This window comes from Petromyzon marinus, unplaced genomic scaffold (genome assembly GCF_048934315.1).
Source record: "Petromyzon marinus isolate PM22_M1 ecotype Great Lakes invasive population unplaced genomic scaffold, UKy_Petmar_22M1.pri1.0 PM_Scaffold_24, whole genome shotgun sequence".
NCBI lineage: Eukaryota > Metazoa > Chordata > Hyperoartia > Petromyzontiformes > Petromyzontidae > Petromyzon > Petromyzon marinus.
The window spans coordinates 611,395-625,047 of NW_027423213.1; the positions used below are offsets into that span (position 1 = coordinate 611,395).

Here is a 13,653-nt window from a genome sequence, read left to right on the forward strand (position 1 = left end):
TCAAAATTGGTGACGTCAACAAAGTGTTTGTGCCAGGCTAAGTGCACATTGAGGTCATGTGGACTGTCGAAGGCTCATGGGCAGGAGGTTACAGGATAGATAAAGGTGTCATGGGTTGAGTGACAGGGATGACTGGCAGATCTACCACCTGTGCTCCCTACTGTTCCACCTTGCTGCATTTTACTCATTCTGCACTCCGCTCGTTGTTGTGAGCATCACTCCTCCGCCCTCCGTTATTGCTGGAGGCGGACATCCTTCACAAAACTCCTCCAGAGACGCTGATCTTGAAACCACTGGTCGAGCTGTTGGCAAGCCCAAACAGCTCCACCATCCTTCTGTTACACAGCAGTCAAACTCTTGCCTATAGCGATAAGCCCCTTATATCTGGACAAACAGAAGCTGTTTGGGTACACAGTGACTGGGCATTTGGGCTACATGACTCAGCCAATGCTGCCTCACCTGCCTTAGTATCTCACTGATGGGCATTTGTCCAGATCATTCAAGGATCTAAGCTGCTCACATAATCTAGTTTGTTAAGCCCACGGTGGATCGTAGACAACTTGGATATGCAAAACCAGTGTGGATGTTCCTTTAAAAGGGATCCAAATTTCTCAAATGTAGAGAAGGGAGGGAATATCTGGCTGAGAAGACCCAGAGCTTTACATGGAGCGACAGGCAATGCAGCATTCACAGTGTGTTACGCAGCTGAGATAATTATGTTCAACCGATTCGGAGCATGACCTCTGCTGCCAAACTGGAGCTAGTCACATGCACCCTTTCCAGGTATGGAAAATTGTTCTGCTCTGTCAAAAACTGCCCCACTGGTCATGGGGAGTGGAGGAATGGGAGAATACGATGACACAGAATACCCAGGCAGGTGCTTTGTTTTATGTGGGGATGAACGTAAACCCCATTTCTTAGTAGTACTCTCGAAGTTCAACAAAAGTTTCTCCAGCTCATACTGGATATAATTCTTATGGTGGGGATGGTTGTAATGTGGAGGTGGGCAGTGGTAATGCACACTCCTGTCTAATGAGGAACCAACAGTTTGGGACAATTTCAAGATTATGTAAACAACGCCGCCAAGACCTGCCCAACAACCTGTTGCAATATTGGAAATGAATGGATTAGTGATTAAACGTGGTGTTTAATTGAAAAAAGAACGTAAAAACTGCTACAAGGGCCTAAGAAGGCAATGCAAAACTCAGATCTGGCATGAACAGAGGGGGCCTGATGGAAAAGCTGCAGCAGTTGAATAATAACTCTCAGTCAAATAAAGGATGACTTTGCAAACTTCAGTCAGCTCAGGGGAGCCTACTTCAATATTTCCTGCGCAATTACAAATGCCAGTGGCAAGCTCCTCAGCAGTTGAAGGCAGAAACTAGCATGCTAGAAGTAATTATGCTCCCAAATGCAGAATCGCTCTTCGTCATATCCCTTTGAAGAGCTCATGCAAGCCACAGCAACCAAAGACCCTACACCTTCTGCATTGAGCCATTTGAGTATAAAGTGAGAGGTACCCTAAGAAAAATGAAAGAAATCACTAGTATCCAACACTTGCAATATCAGAGCAGAAATGCTGACACCCAGAGGCTCAACTATCATCACATGGGTGAGTAAGATCTTTTAACACACGTGGAGGGCAGGCTTGAAACCAGCTTTCAATGATGCAGCCTTTTTGGTTGGACTGCAGGCAGTCTTACTCGTGCCGTGTCAGTCATAGAGGTTGTTGGACCATGCTTATATTTGCCTCAAGTAAGTCTTGACGAACAAAGTGGGGCATAATCTGCTGAGTAGTGTAGTGGAGGCTGTGAAATGAGAAATAATCAATTAGAGTGCCTTTAAAAAGAGCCTCTGTCAAGGTGATGTGCACATCAGTGAGATACAATCATCATTGGGAACAAGGTGGTGTACATTCAGCCTACATTTCTAAAGAGAGAACATACAGTGATGATCACAGGAGAAATCTGTGGATGGTAAGTGACAGGCCCAAATAATTGCATCAAAAGAAAAGGGAATGAGTGACCTCCGAATGAGTAAAGGTTGATTAGAAGTTCCAACTGGAAGCCTTGGTTGCTGGGCGGAGAATGAGTGAAGGGGAGTAAAGCGAGATGGTAGGGACGATATAGGAGAACATTGGGAGGGGAATGAGATGATGGGAGAGGCAAACAGGAGCGTGTCCATGGTGGAACTTGAAGACAGCAAAGGGGATATTGTGCTTGATGCAGAAATTAATCGGATACCAGTGGAGGGATCAAACACGATCACAGCTTTACCAATTAAAAACCAGGCAACAGAAACAAACATGAGTACAGTATTCCCAAAGACAAGACTGTCACACTATATAAAGTCCCACTCATTTCATGGATCGTTATTAAACAAAGGTGTCGCTTTAATCGACATTGTGAACTCGGGATGTTACGGGACAATGAGTCCCATAGGCAACGCCACGGGCTGAAGGGCACAGTGGGGGCTATCACTCCCTCGACTGACTGTGCGCGAGTAACAGACTTCAGCCTCTATTGACGATCTCTGTGAACAGGGAGGTGGAAGCCAATAGAGTTCATGTCAACAACAAAAACCGTGACCTTTAAAGAGACAATGCTCCTGTTAAAATACTATTGACAGTACATTACCATTTTTACATGCTTCAGAGTACTATACCGATTTTAGAAGCAGCGTTGCTTTGTAGATTGATTTTGTTACTGATGGAGATAGTAAAAAAAGCATGTGGCAAGATGAGACGTTCATTCGAATGTCCTAGCCCCTTGGCATAGCCCCTAGGCTCGAGCACAAGACACTGATACTATTTTACTCAACACCCACCTCTATAACCCCCCTAATCGCTCCCCCTCAATCCCGCTATGTCCCCCTCCCCCCATAGCGATGTTATTTATCTTCCAAAAAAACTTCTTCGATAACACCGCTTTGAAATGAAATGTTTATAGTAAGAGACGATTCAGGCAATGGCCCTTTTGTCACAGCACTTCAGTCTCCTCGACTTGTGACATCGGCACCACCCATGAGGAGGCCGCATTTGTTGCACTCCAAGATGGCTTGGTGAACGCCCCTCCCTGCCACTACCCCGACTTTTCCTTGCCGTTTGTCCTTGATACAGATGCTAGTAACACTGGCATTGGAGCTGTTCTGTTTCAAGTTGTCAATGGCGTCGAGAGTGTTATCGCATAAGGAAGCAGAGTGCTGTCTCCGGCTGAACAGCGGTACTGTGTCACACGCTGATAACTGTTAGCTATCGTGTTTTTCTTGCAACAGTATCTTCCATATTTGTATGGGAGAGACTTTGAGATGCGCTCGGACCACGTGGCGCTGCAGTACGCGCTGCAGGTTGACCAGCCATCTGGCGAACTTTCATGCTGGTTGGAGGTCCTCCAGGACTACTCTTTTCAGGTTACCTATCGCAAAGGCTCCCATCACACGAACGCGGACGCCCTGTCGCGATTACCCACGAACGAGAGTTGCGCAAGTTTTTCGGGCTCCGGTCGCTGTAAGCCGCGCAACGAAAACTCGCCCCCTACCCTTACGGCATCGGCCGAGGTTGTAACATCTGAGGGGGCTGGGGATCCAGTGGCGCGTGATGCTGTCATTGGATTGGACCACGACGAATGGGGGTGCCTCCAGGTTGAGGACGCTTCCCTGCTTAAATTGCGATGCCGTGTCAAAGAGACTGATGGGGGCGAGGATCGATGGGGTGTCGCCTCTTTCATTCTCAGAGGCGGATTGCTCATGCATTGGGGCGGAGAGATGCGATGTTCCAACATTATTGTGCCCACCGCCCTGCGGAGTAAGGTCATTTGGGTGGTGCACGAGCGTCTGTTGCACTTGGGTGTGCATAAACTAGCATTGGCCACACGTAAGTCGGATTTCTTCTGGCCTGGCATGGCTGAGGATGCTGCCAATTTGTTGAAGGGGTGTGTGCAGTGCACGCGGTAGAAGCCGCTTGTGGGAATAAATATTTTCTGGTGGGAGTCGAGTATTTCTCATGATGGCCTGTGGCCTGGCCGCTTCCCAAACAGTTGGCGGCAAAGATCACTGAGGCATTCCTCAATGGCTACGTAATTGTAGTGGCATGGTTGAACATGATCGCCACTAATCATAGCCGTCAGTACTAGCTTGTGTCAGTAGGGAGCAGAGGGGAGGCTGAACCTGCTGGATTAATGATGACGGGCCGTTGGCCAAGGCAATCCCTGGGGGAGCATCGTGACCAACGGTCGGGACCCCAGATCCCGGGAAGGGGGCTGGGGAGATGATGTCATTCTCCAGACCCTCGGAGACGGTCCTAGAAGGAAGGCGTGGCCAGGGGCGGAGTGAGCCAGGAGCCTATATATGTCAGGTCCCTGAGCGGTCCCAGCAGTTGTTGTCCGGCCGAAGACTGAAGAGCATCCTGGAGCCCTGAAGAGAAGAGCCCAATGGGCAGAGCAGAACCCCTGGCTAGGGTCGGCTCGAGCTTATACCAGTGAAAGCTCCAGCTGATAACCCGTGAAGACTCAAGGGAAGACTCAAGCCCCAGCAGTATAGATGCCGTGATAGCCAGTGAGAGGCAAGCTAGTCTGGAGGGACTACCTCCATAGAGTATCGGGTGAAAGGGGCCATTACCCCATTGTGTAATAACCTGTTAATGTTATAATAAATGTGTTGCCTCAGAGTAAGATTCCTCCAGTTTATTACCCACTACATTATGGACAAGAGTGCTCCCGAACGTCTTCTGAACAATCAGGGCAAAACATTTTCTTCAAAATTATTGCAAGAGGTGTGCGTTAGTTGTGAACCAAGAAAGTACGCATGTCACCGCACAATCCGCAGACGGATGGTATGGTTGAGGTGGCTGCACAGGACTCTGACCTCCATGTTGAGTCATCAGGTCAGCGAGAACACGACCCCCTGATTCATGTTCAGTTACAAGCCGCACCCAACAAGGCAAAATCTTAAATCTCTGACTCCGTGTGCTGCGAAGTGCGGGAGACTTCCAGGGTAAATTCTGATTTGTGCCGATTGGCCAATGAATGGCTGAGGGGCTTCCGTACTTCAGTGCAACCAAGCTCTGGGGACAGAGCTTGGTTGCACTGTCCACAGGTACCGTTGGGTACATCGCCCAATTTGCTCAAACCCTGGAGAGGGCTGGTTGATGTGATTCGGGTCATTCGACTGCAGTGTGTCCAGATCCGCTTGGGGCGGCGGAGTTGGTTTGTACACTCCTCTTGCCCTAAGCCCTTTATTGCTCCCTGTGAGTTTGTTCCATCTCCACACTGTGGGCGCCGAGGGACAGATGTGTCCGGCGAGCTGGCATGTGTGCACGTTGAGGTTGGTCCTCAGCGCAGTCGTGTGCTTCCTCCCTCAGGTGCCGCGCGCCTGATGTCCCCCAAGCCGCCGCCTGCGCTGTCTTCACTTGATTCGGGAGAGGAAAACCCGTCGACCCGGCCTACTGCTCTTCGACTGGACAGTTGCATATTCCCCCTGGGACCTCCAGAGAGAGTGAGCCCACCTCCACTGGAGACCCAGCCACGAGGACTCGCTCAAAAACTCTTCGGATTTTGTGACACCCATGCACACACACTCCCACACCATCAGTTGCTTGTCACACTCAGTAGGCCATATCGGTTATTGGCTGAACCTAGCCTTTGTTGTGCTTATGGGTATTGTTACACAGTGAGGATGGGAGTTGTTGGTGATGGAGGGGATTCCGTGCATTCGCGTTTTATACTTTCTCGTGTTGTTCTGTACATTTGTAGCTAGTGTATATATTGTATAGGTGGGCTTGGGTATTTATATGCTATTTGTTATTGTTAATTATTGAGGCACACATAGCGTTTAGTCACTTTTACTCGCTTTTTATCACCTTATTCACTTAAGCAACCATTGGAAAGATGTTCTAAATCATACCAAACATTAAACTAATTTTCAATGGTATTTATCCAAATAGTGATATACCAAACTTTCATAGAAGCTTATTTCACTTCACACCTACATTTGTAAACTCCCGCCCCGTGCCGGTCCTCTACGTTCCACTTAACACCCCCTCCCCCCCCGTGCCGGTCCTCTTGTGCGTTACGGTCATTTTATGCTAATTCCTTTGTCAAAGTATTTTGTTTCCTCCCACACAGCTTAAAAGGACGCGACCTGGGCTGGACTGTCTTCACTCCAACGCTGTCCTCATGACAGTACGGTCCCCTTCACCTGATGAAGGCCACTTGTGTTGTGGCCGAAACGTCATGAATTTTGTTTTTATTTTTTACCTACGTGACTTTACCGAATAGAACCAAAGAGTATGGATCCTTGCAGTCACGAAAGCTTCAAATCTAGAACTTATTCACTTGGTTAGTTTTAAGGGGGAGTTGACAGCCAGGACGGCTGAATGCTACGAATGGGGGGGGGAGGGGGGTAATGTAGTGACATCGGGAATGCCACTGTGTAGTGCCGGCCTGAGAGGCACGGCGTGCGATGTAATTACATCACCGACACCCCATATATGTGGGTGTAGTACCAGCCTTAGTGGGGCTTGATGAGCGCTGAGTCATGGCGCTGAGTGGCACCACGTGTGGCGTGCAGTGCTGTTCTCTATAGGAGGGGTGTGAAAGTGTCAGCCATGAATGAGGTTAATGTGGGCCATTGCACTTTGTTTGACCCTGGAAGGTACATGACGGGTAAATTCTACACAGGGGCCACAAGTTGGGGTTAGTGGGTAGTCACGTGTCAGGGCGAGATCTTGCAATAGGAATCGAGAAGGTAGTTGTGGCCAAGGGCGGAGCCGGCCACGACTGGTAAGCATATAAACCGGGTCCCCAGAGGGACCGGGGTTCAGCTTTGCTGTTGTCTTCTGAAAGATCTACATTCAACGTCCGTGAAGAGTCACCAACACATGGGCAGGACTCAAGCTGGAGTCCTGCTCGTTGTAGCTATCCCAGAGTGTTAGTGCAGATAGCCTGGTGGTTCACCACCATAGGTTGTTATCTGGTAAAAGGGAAGTTACCCCTTCGTGTTGGTATAAATAAATTTGTTGCCTCCAAAGAGTATGTCTGCGACTCAATTGAACCGACTACACAATGGTGCAAAGGTCAGTAAAGTGACCGAGGCCACCAGGTGCTGTACCAGTATACCACATCAGATTAACAAGGGGCTCAGTGGTGGCAACAAGTTATCCCCTTCACCTGGAATGCAGGAGGTCGTGGGTTCGATTCCAACCCCAACGCCTGGATATTTGGAGTTTGCATATTCTCCCCGTGGTGGCGTGGGTTTTTCTCTGGATCCTCGAGTTTTTTTCCCTCCACATTTAGAAATATGCGTTTACAGTATTTGGCTGCTACAAATTTCCACGTGATAAGCCACTTCATTGAGCTATGATTTGTGGCCAGGTTGCTTTTGAAAAATAGCTATATAGCTCAGTGGTCCTTACTTGGTACAATAAAATAAAAATCTGCCGATTCCTGGAGTTATACTATAGGAAGGCCTGGGTACCCAAGGGACCAGGTTACACCATTTGTCAGTTCAATGAAAAATCGACAAACAATAAATCCAACAAACACACCCAGTGCTGAAATGCACTGAAAAACAGTAAATGTACCAGAATGAAGCAGTACACATCTTGTCAAGTTGTATTTATACAACAAAGATAACTAAAGAAAAATAACCAAATCCACAATTAGATGTGGATGTGATAATAAAGTAAAGCCCTTCTGGATAATGGACACCCTATGCCCTGTCGGTCGTGTTGATTTTTTACCATATTTCACCACGCCGACTAGTGCGGGTTGGTGAAGCGAGGGGGGCAGAACTGATTCATTTGTCACTCGCCTCTGGATTTAGTCCATGGGTGTGTAGTGATGTGCGCTAAACACTGTGCAATTGGACGACCCCACATGCCCTGGGCACCCTTTCGCATGAGATATTCAAACTCAATCTATTTTGCAGGTGAAATATTTCTGAAATAAAAATGCAATGAAGGAAAACAGAGAAACTGCCATGACACGGTGCACAGGTGTGAATTAATATATTATAATAATCAGTCACACGACTGACCATACAAGGCAAGCACACCATGGTGGTGCTCGCTTCATCCACCCAGCAACACACTTCAGCGCAATTGTTTCCCAGCGCCTATCTCGTGACTCGGTATGGGAATCGCTGCGGCGGTGTCCGCTCGTGCAGCTCCATGCGACCCACAGCAGACGAGCGCTCCCTATAGAGGATCCACGGTCGCGCGTCGTCTATGCCTACAGCACGAGCTCCGACACAAACATCCCCCATGGAGCTCCACAGACTGGTGGGGCAAGTGCTGTTATTGAGCTCCTATGAATGAAGCAGTACACATCTATGAAGGCCGCTGTGAAGTGTCGAGTCGCCCCGCGTCTCTCGCCCCTGACGCGGCCCAGTTCCCCGTGTAGCCTCCTCTGCTGTGCTCTCAGCCTCTGGCCCTTACGCAGCAGAAAGGAGAGGGGTGGAGGGGTGATGGGAGGAGTGAAAGGAGCGTTGAGGGGAGGGTTGGGGGGAGGATCGGTGGGAGGGGTGGGAGGGGTGGGGTGGGGTGGGTGGGGTGGGGTGGGTGGGGTGGGGTGGGTGGGGTGGGTGGGGTGGGGTGGGTGGGGTGGGGTGCCCCTTGCTTTCTTCGGCCCCTCCCCCTACCTCTGCTACTTATTTTAAGCCTCTGTCTGTTCATCCATCCGGCCCCTTTTTTCTTGCTTCTCTGTCCATCTTTCCTCTTCTTACCTCTTGTGTCCCTGTATATGTATTTCTGCTATCTTATACCTCGTATTTGTTCACTCTGTCTATGCTGGTATGTTCAACCCAGAGGATGAACACGAAATTTAACACTCTTCTGAAATTCGTGGTCTGCCAGGCAAGTGTCTAACTGTGTCGTTGGCCGACTGGTATTGCATCACGTAAAATTTTCTTAGGTTTTTTGAATTCTCGTCTCTCATCTTCTTGTTGTATTTACCTCCGTGCAGTTTAACACTCTCTATGTGTTGCGTTGATGTCACCTTATGTGCTATTTGTTTTTACACCTGATGAAGATCGCTTGTGTTGCGGTCGAAACGTCGTGCTTGATTTATTTTAATATAATTTTATGGTATTTCTACATATGTGACTTTACCGAAAAAAACAATGAGTTAATCAATGGTTCTCTGTGTGAGTGAGTCTATGTGTCTCCATGTGAGTGAGCCTATGGCTCTGTGTCAGTGAGACTTTGGCTCTCTGTGTGAGTGCACTCTGTGAGTGAGTCTATGGCTCTCTGTGGGAGTAAGTGGGTCTCTAAGGCCACCACCATCTTGCTCCCTGCCCAGTGCGTCCACCTGGTTGAGCTGCAGAAGTCTATTGTCCACCACTCCAGACTGCACAGATATCCGACGTCCACCTCCAGCACAGACACCAGCAGATTCTTAAACCTGGTGGTGGAAGGACACGAGAGGGGTAATAGTCAACCACCATTACCACCATCAATACCACCATTACAACCACCAAAATCACCGCTATCGTTAACACCACCATCAATATCACCACCTCCACCACAACAATCACAATCAAAATTACAATCACAATACTCTTTGGTTCTTTCGGTAAAGTCACGTAGGTAGAAAAAATAATAGATCACGACGTTTCGATCGCAACACAAGCAACCATCATCAGGTAAAAAAATATAGCGAGAAAGCTGCTGAAACACGAAGTTATATTGGCTTGAGATAAGCTCAGCCCAAGAGTAAGTGGGCGGGGCTAGAGGTAGAATTTGCATGTAAATACAACACCACATCGTGGAAAAGGAAAGAGAGACACAGACACCGAGAGACATCCACACACAGAGAGAGGCATACACAAAGAGACACACGAAAGACGCATACAAAGAAAAACACACCGGCAGAGAGAGACAACCACCCAGACAGATGCAGAGAGAGATAGACAGAGCGAATTACATAATTGCCCATGAATTACTATGGTGTGACAATGCCAATTACCAATGTCAAAGGGAACATCAATGAATGGTAAATGTGGGGTAATATCCCCAGAAGAGCATGTAGACTACATTAAAAAATAAAATAATCAATCAATATAATATCACATATGGGTTCAGTTTAAAGTTTACTTATGAAAAATAATACTGAAATAATTGTGCTCCATAGGTTATCTTAATGGTAAAGTTACATAAACATCACGGAATCACTTAAGCTGACCATTTAAAAAGACATTAATTGCAAGATGTTGAGCAAAGGAAATTATTTGGAAGTTCATCTCACACCAAGTACATGTTACTATAAATCTAAATCTGCATAGTTCTCGATCAGCAAAGTCGCAAACATGTTTTACCACAAGCAAGGAGTTCGGTGTAAAGCTGTTAAGCAAATTAACCACTGCACACGGTTGTAAAGCTCTCTGCCTCAAAGGCAGCACTCTACCAAGTGTCACGACGCAGCTGCACACGCCGCATGACAATAGGCGGAGTGAGTGAATCTAAGTAGACACTGACCCTGTCAAAGGGGATCCATGTCTAGAGTATTTGTGGCTGGTGCTACACATTTCTAACGTGATTAGCCATTTAGCTGATCTATCATTTGTGGACAGGTCGCTTCTGGAAAACAGCCACATAGCTCAGTGGGTCTCACCTGGTAAAATAAAAATAGTTTATAGAGTTCGTTCTGCCTCAACGCGTGTTTTCATAACGCCAATTGGATATAGCACGATGAATGTATTAGGGAACACGTTTTATGACACGGATGCTAAGTGGATATAACGCGATTGAGTCAACAGAACCACGTCGCGCGAGTAGGAATGTGCGGTTGTACGGCTGCCTGGGCACAGCGTCACACAAGGCATTGGGATGCTGCTGGATGCTTCCTGATGCTCCCCACGCACCTCAGTCTTTGTTCAGCCGACACACGCATCTCACACTGTTATCACGGACTGTGCTTTACCCTGTATTAGTCATTGTAACGAGGGAGTTTACACAACGCGGTGTTATTCAGCAACGCAACTGCCGCGTTATAGAACACTGCAGTAAATATTGTCGCGGTGTGGAAGGAGCAATGAACGTCATCTTGTGGCATGGAAAGGCATCGCAGCCCTAGCGAGCAGCCAGAGACAAAGCCTGCACGCACGGCAAAGTTGTGATTGACCCGGGGACTATTAGCAAGTGACACGTATGGACTAATGGTTACTCTAAATGACGATGTTGACGATGGTTATAACGTGCTACAAATATGCAAAACGCACATCGCATTAGCTCTGACAAATAGCGGACTTTTTTAAAGTTATCGTTTACAATGGTTAATTTGTATATCATGCCAAGTGAGTAATTTGCGTGTGGACCCTGACAGCGGCACTCAATGTCCAACTCTTGCGAATGCTCTCAGGGGATCTTTACCGTGCGCTGCGTTCACTCACTCAGCCCCAATCTCCCTGTCGTGAACTCACCACTCACCCACTCACTCACCTCACCCTTCAACTCACTCACCCTCCTCACCTATTAATTCTCCTCATTAACTCACTCACCCTGCAATCCACTCCCTCACCCCCCCTCCATCACCCGGCACTCACCGCCTGTCCGTGACCACCTCTCCCGTGCCTACAACCACAAACACCACCTCTCCCGTGCCTACAACCACAAACACCACCACCACCTCTCCCGTGCCTACAACCACAAACACCACCACCACCTCTCCCGTGCCTACAACCACAAACACCACCACCACCTCTCCCGTGCCTACAACCACAAACACCACCACCACCTCTCCCGTGCCTACAACCACAAACACCACCACCACCTCTCCCGTGCCTACAACCACAAACACCACCACCACCTCTCCCGTGCCTACAAACACAAACACCACCTCTCCCGTGCCTACAACCACAAACACCACCACCACCTCTCCCGTGCCTACAACCACAAACACCACCACCACCACCACCTGCTGCTGCTGCTGTCGCGGTCTCCGCGTGGCGCCGCGGGGCCAGGGGGAGGCCTCGCGGCCCAAGAGCGGCGCCACGGCTCCCCCCCTCCCGCTCCTGGCCCCTCCCCCTCGTCCCTCCTGGCCCCTCCCCCTCGTCCCTCCTCCTCCTCCTGGAGTGAACTCAGCCCCGCCCCCACCGCCCCCCCCCTGCGCGCCACCGCCCATTGTAAGAATGGCGGGAAGCGGTCGCGGGGCCTACCGCGCGCCGCCTCTCGCGTGATTGGCTCGATTCGCGTCACGTGGGGAAGGCGGAAGAAGAGTATGGGGGAGGAGCTGCGCGGTTAGGGGCGGGGCCGTAGAGTCACGTGGTGGGCAATGATTGCCAATAAGTGGGCAGGGATGGCTGTTACGTCATAGCGTACGTCACATCCGGATAATGACGTTTGTATAAATAACACGCCCCTTCGTGACGCGTCTCACACTTCCTTCCGTCCCGCGTGCCGTCAACACGAGCTGAGCATGGTGCTGCTGATCGTTGACGTTCTGGTCTTGGCCATGCTTGGGATGGGGATCTTCATTTATCTTCTTTTTACGCTATCCATTTCAGACTTTGACCATGAGGTCACGACGCTGTCTACGGAGAGGATGAGCCTGCAGAATGTGGAGCTCTGTCAGAAGAACAAGATGCTCCGTCTGGAGCTACAGCAGCAGCAGGAGGAGTTGATGGAGAACCGAGAGACTCTCCAGAGAGAGAACAGGAGCCTGGTTCAACAGCTTAAAGAGTGCCAGTTGGAGCTGGAGTCCACGAGAGTGCCTTGCAGGGAGAGCAAGTCTCTCCATGCGGATTTTCTCCGAGACTGCAATGCAGCACAGCGGCAAATGTCGCTGCGCTGTGAAAACAAAGATCTCCGGAGGTCGCTGCATGCCCACCTGACGGAGTTGAACTTCCTGGATCCGCAGAGAGGCCAGGAACAGTTTAGGCTACGCGGGAAGCTGGTGCGTCACGAGGACATGTGGCATGGGGAAGAGAGGCTGCATGAAGAGAACCTTCATCTCAGTAGCCAGCTGAAAGAATTGAAATGCGCCGTGTCTCAAATGTACCATGATGCCACCGATGCCCCTTCCACCGCCGCTGCCACAGCTTCCACCACCACTTCTGCCACCACCAAACCTAAGAAGAAGAAGAAGAGATTTATCCATTGGGTGCGAAAATTGCTGACGCGCAAGTCGGCCAATGTAAAAACATTGGGGAAATTGTGAAAATGACACCGCCCCAATTAAAACATTACTCAGAAAGACAAACATACCCCATAGAACATCAACATACTATTGGGGAAAGTGCTGTACAATATATATGTATCTATATTTAACTTTCTTTGCATCGTATGTAGTCAACCATACCAATGGAAGGTGCTGTTAGCGAATAATACAACTTATCGGTTCCATTCCTGAGAACTGTCCGTAAGTCGAACGGTTCATAAGTCTGAATACAATAGTGTACTGTATTTAAATCCACATTCTGTAAGTTTTTTAAGATGTTATCACGGTTCAGCAAAACATGGAAACATTGTCAAAGTCATATGTAAGACAAAATATCGTACATTTGCATGCAACAATGTAATAAATACTGTATTGTGAGCAAAACATAAAGTTACTTAAATGGAAAAAAAATCTGTTTTTATTGTCACTTACCTTTAGTTCGGATGCTGGTCTGCTTGTCGGGAGGGGGCGTAATGAGTCCCTAAAACTGCACACACGGGGGCGG

General features: G+C 48.8%; 1 long non-coding RNA gene across 1 annotated transcript; it reads right to left on the bottom strand.

The window, feature by feature from the left end:
- Nucleotides 1-7,595: 7,595 nt before the first annotated feature.
- LOC142922983 (uncharacterized) lies at nucleotides 7,596-11,986 on the bottom strand. The gene is made up of 3 exons (XR_012940453.1): nucleotides 11,907-11,986; nucleotides 9,303-9,395; nucleotides 7,596-8,426 (listed from the first exon to the last, which is right to left on the bottom strand). It is a non-coding gene; the product is annotated as an uncharacterized LOC142922983 (long non-coding RNA).
- Between the last annotated feature and the right edge of the window lie 1,667 nt (nucleotides 11,987-13,653).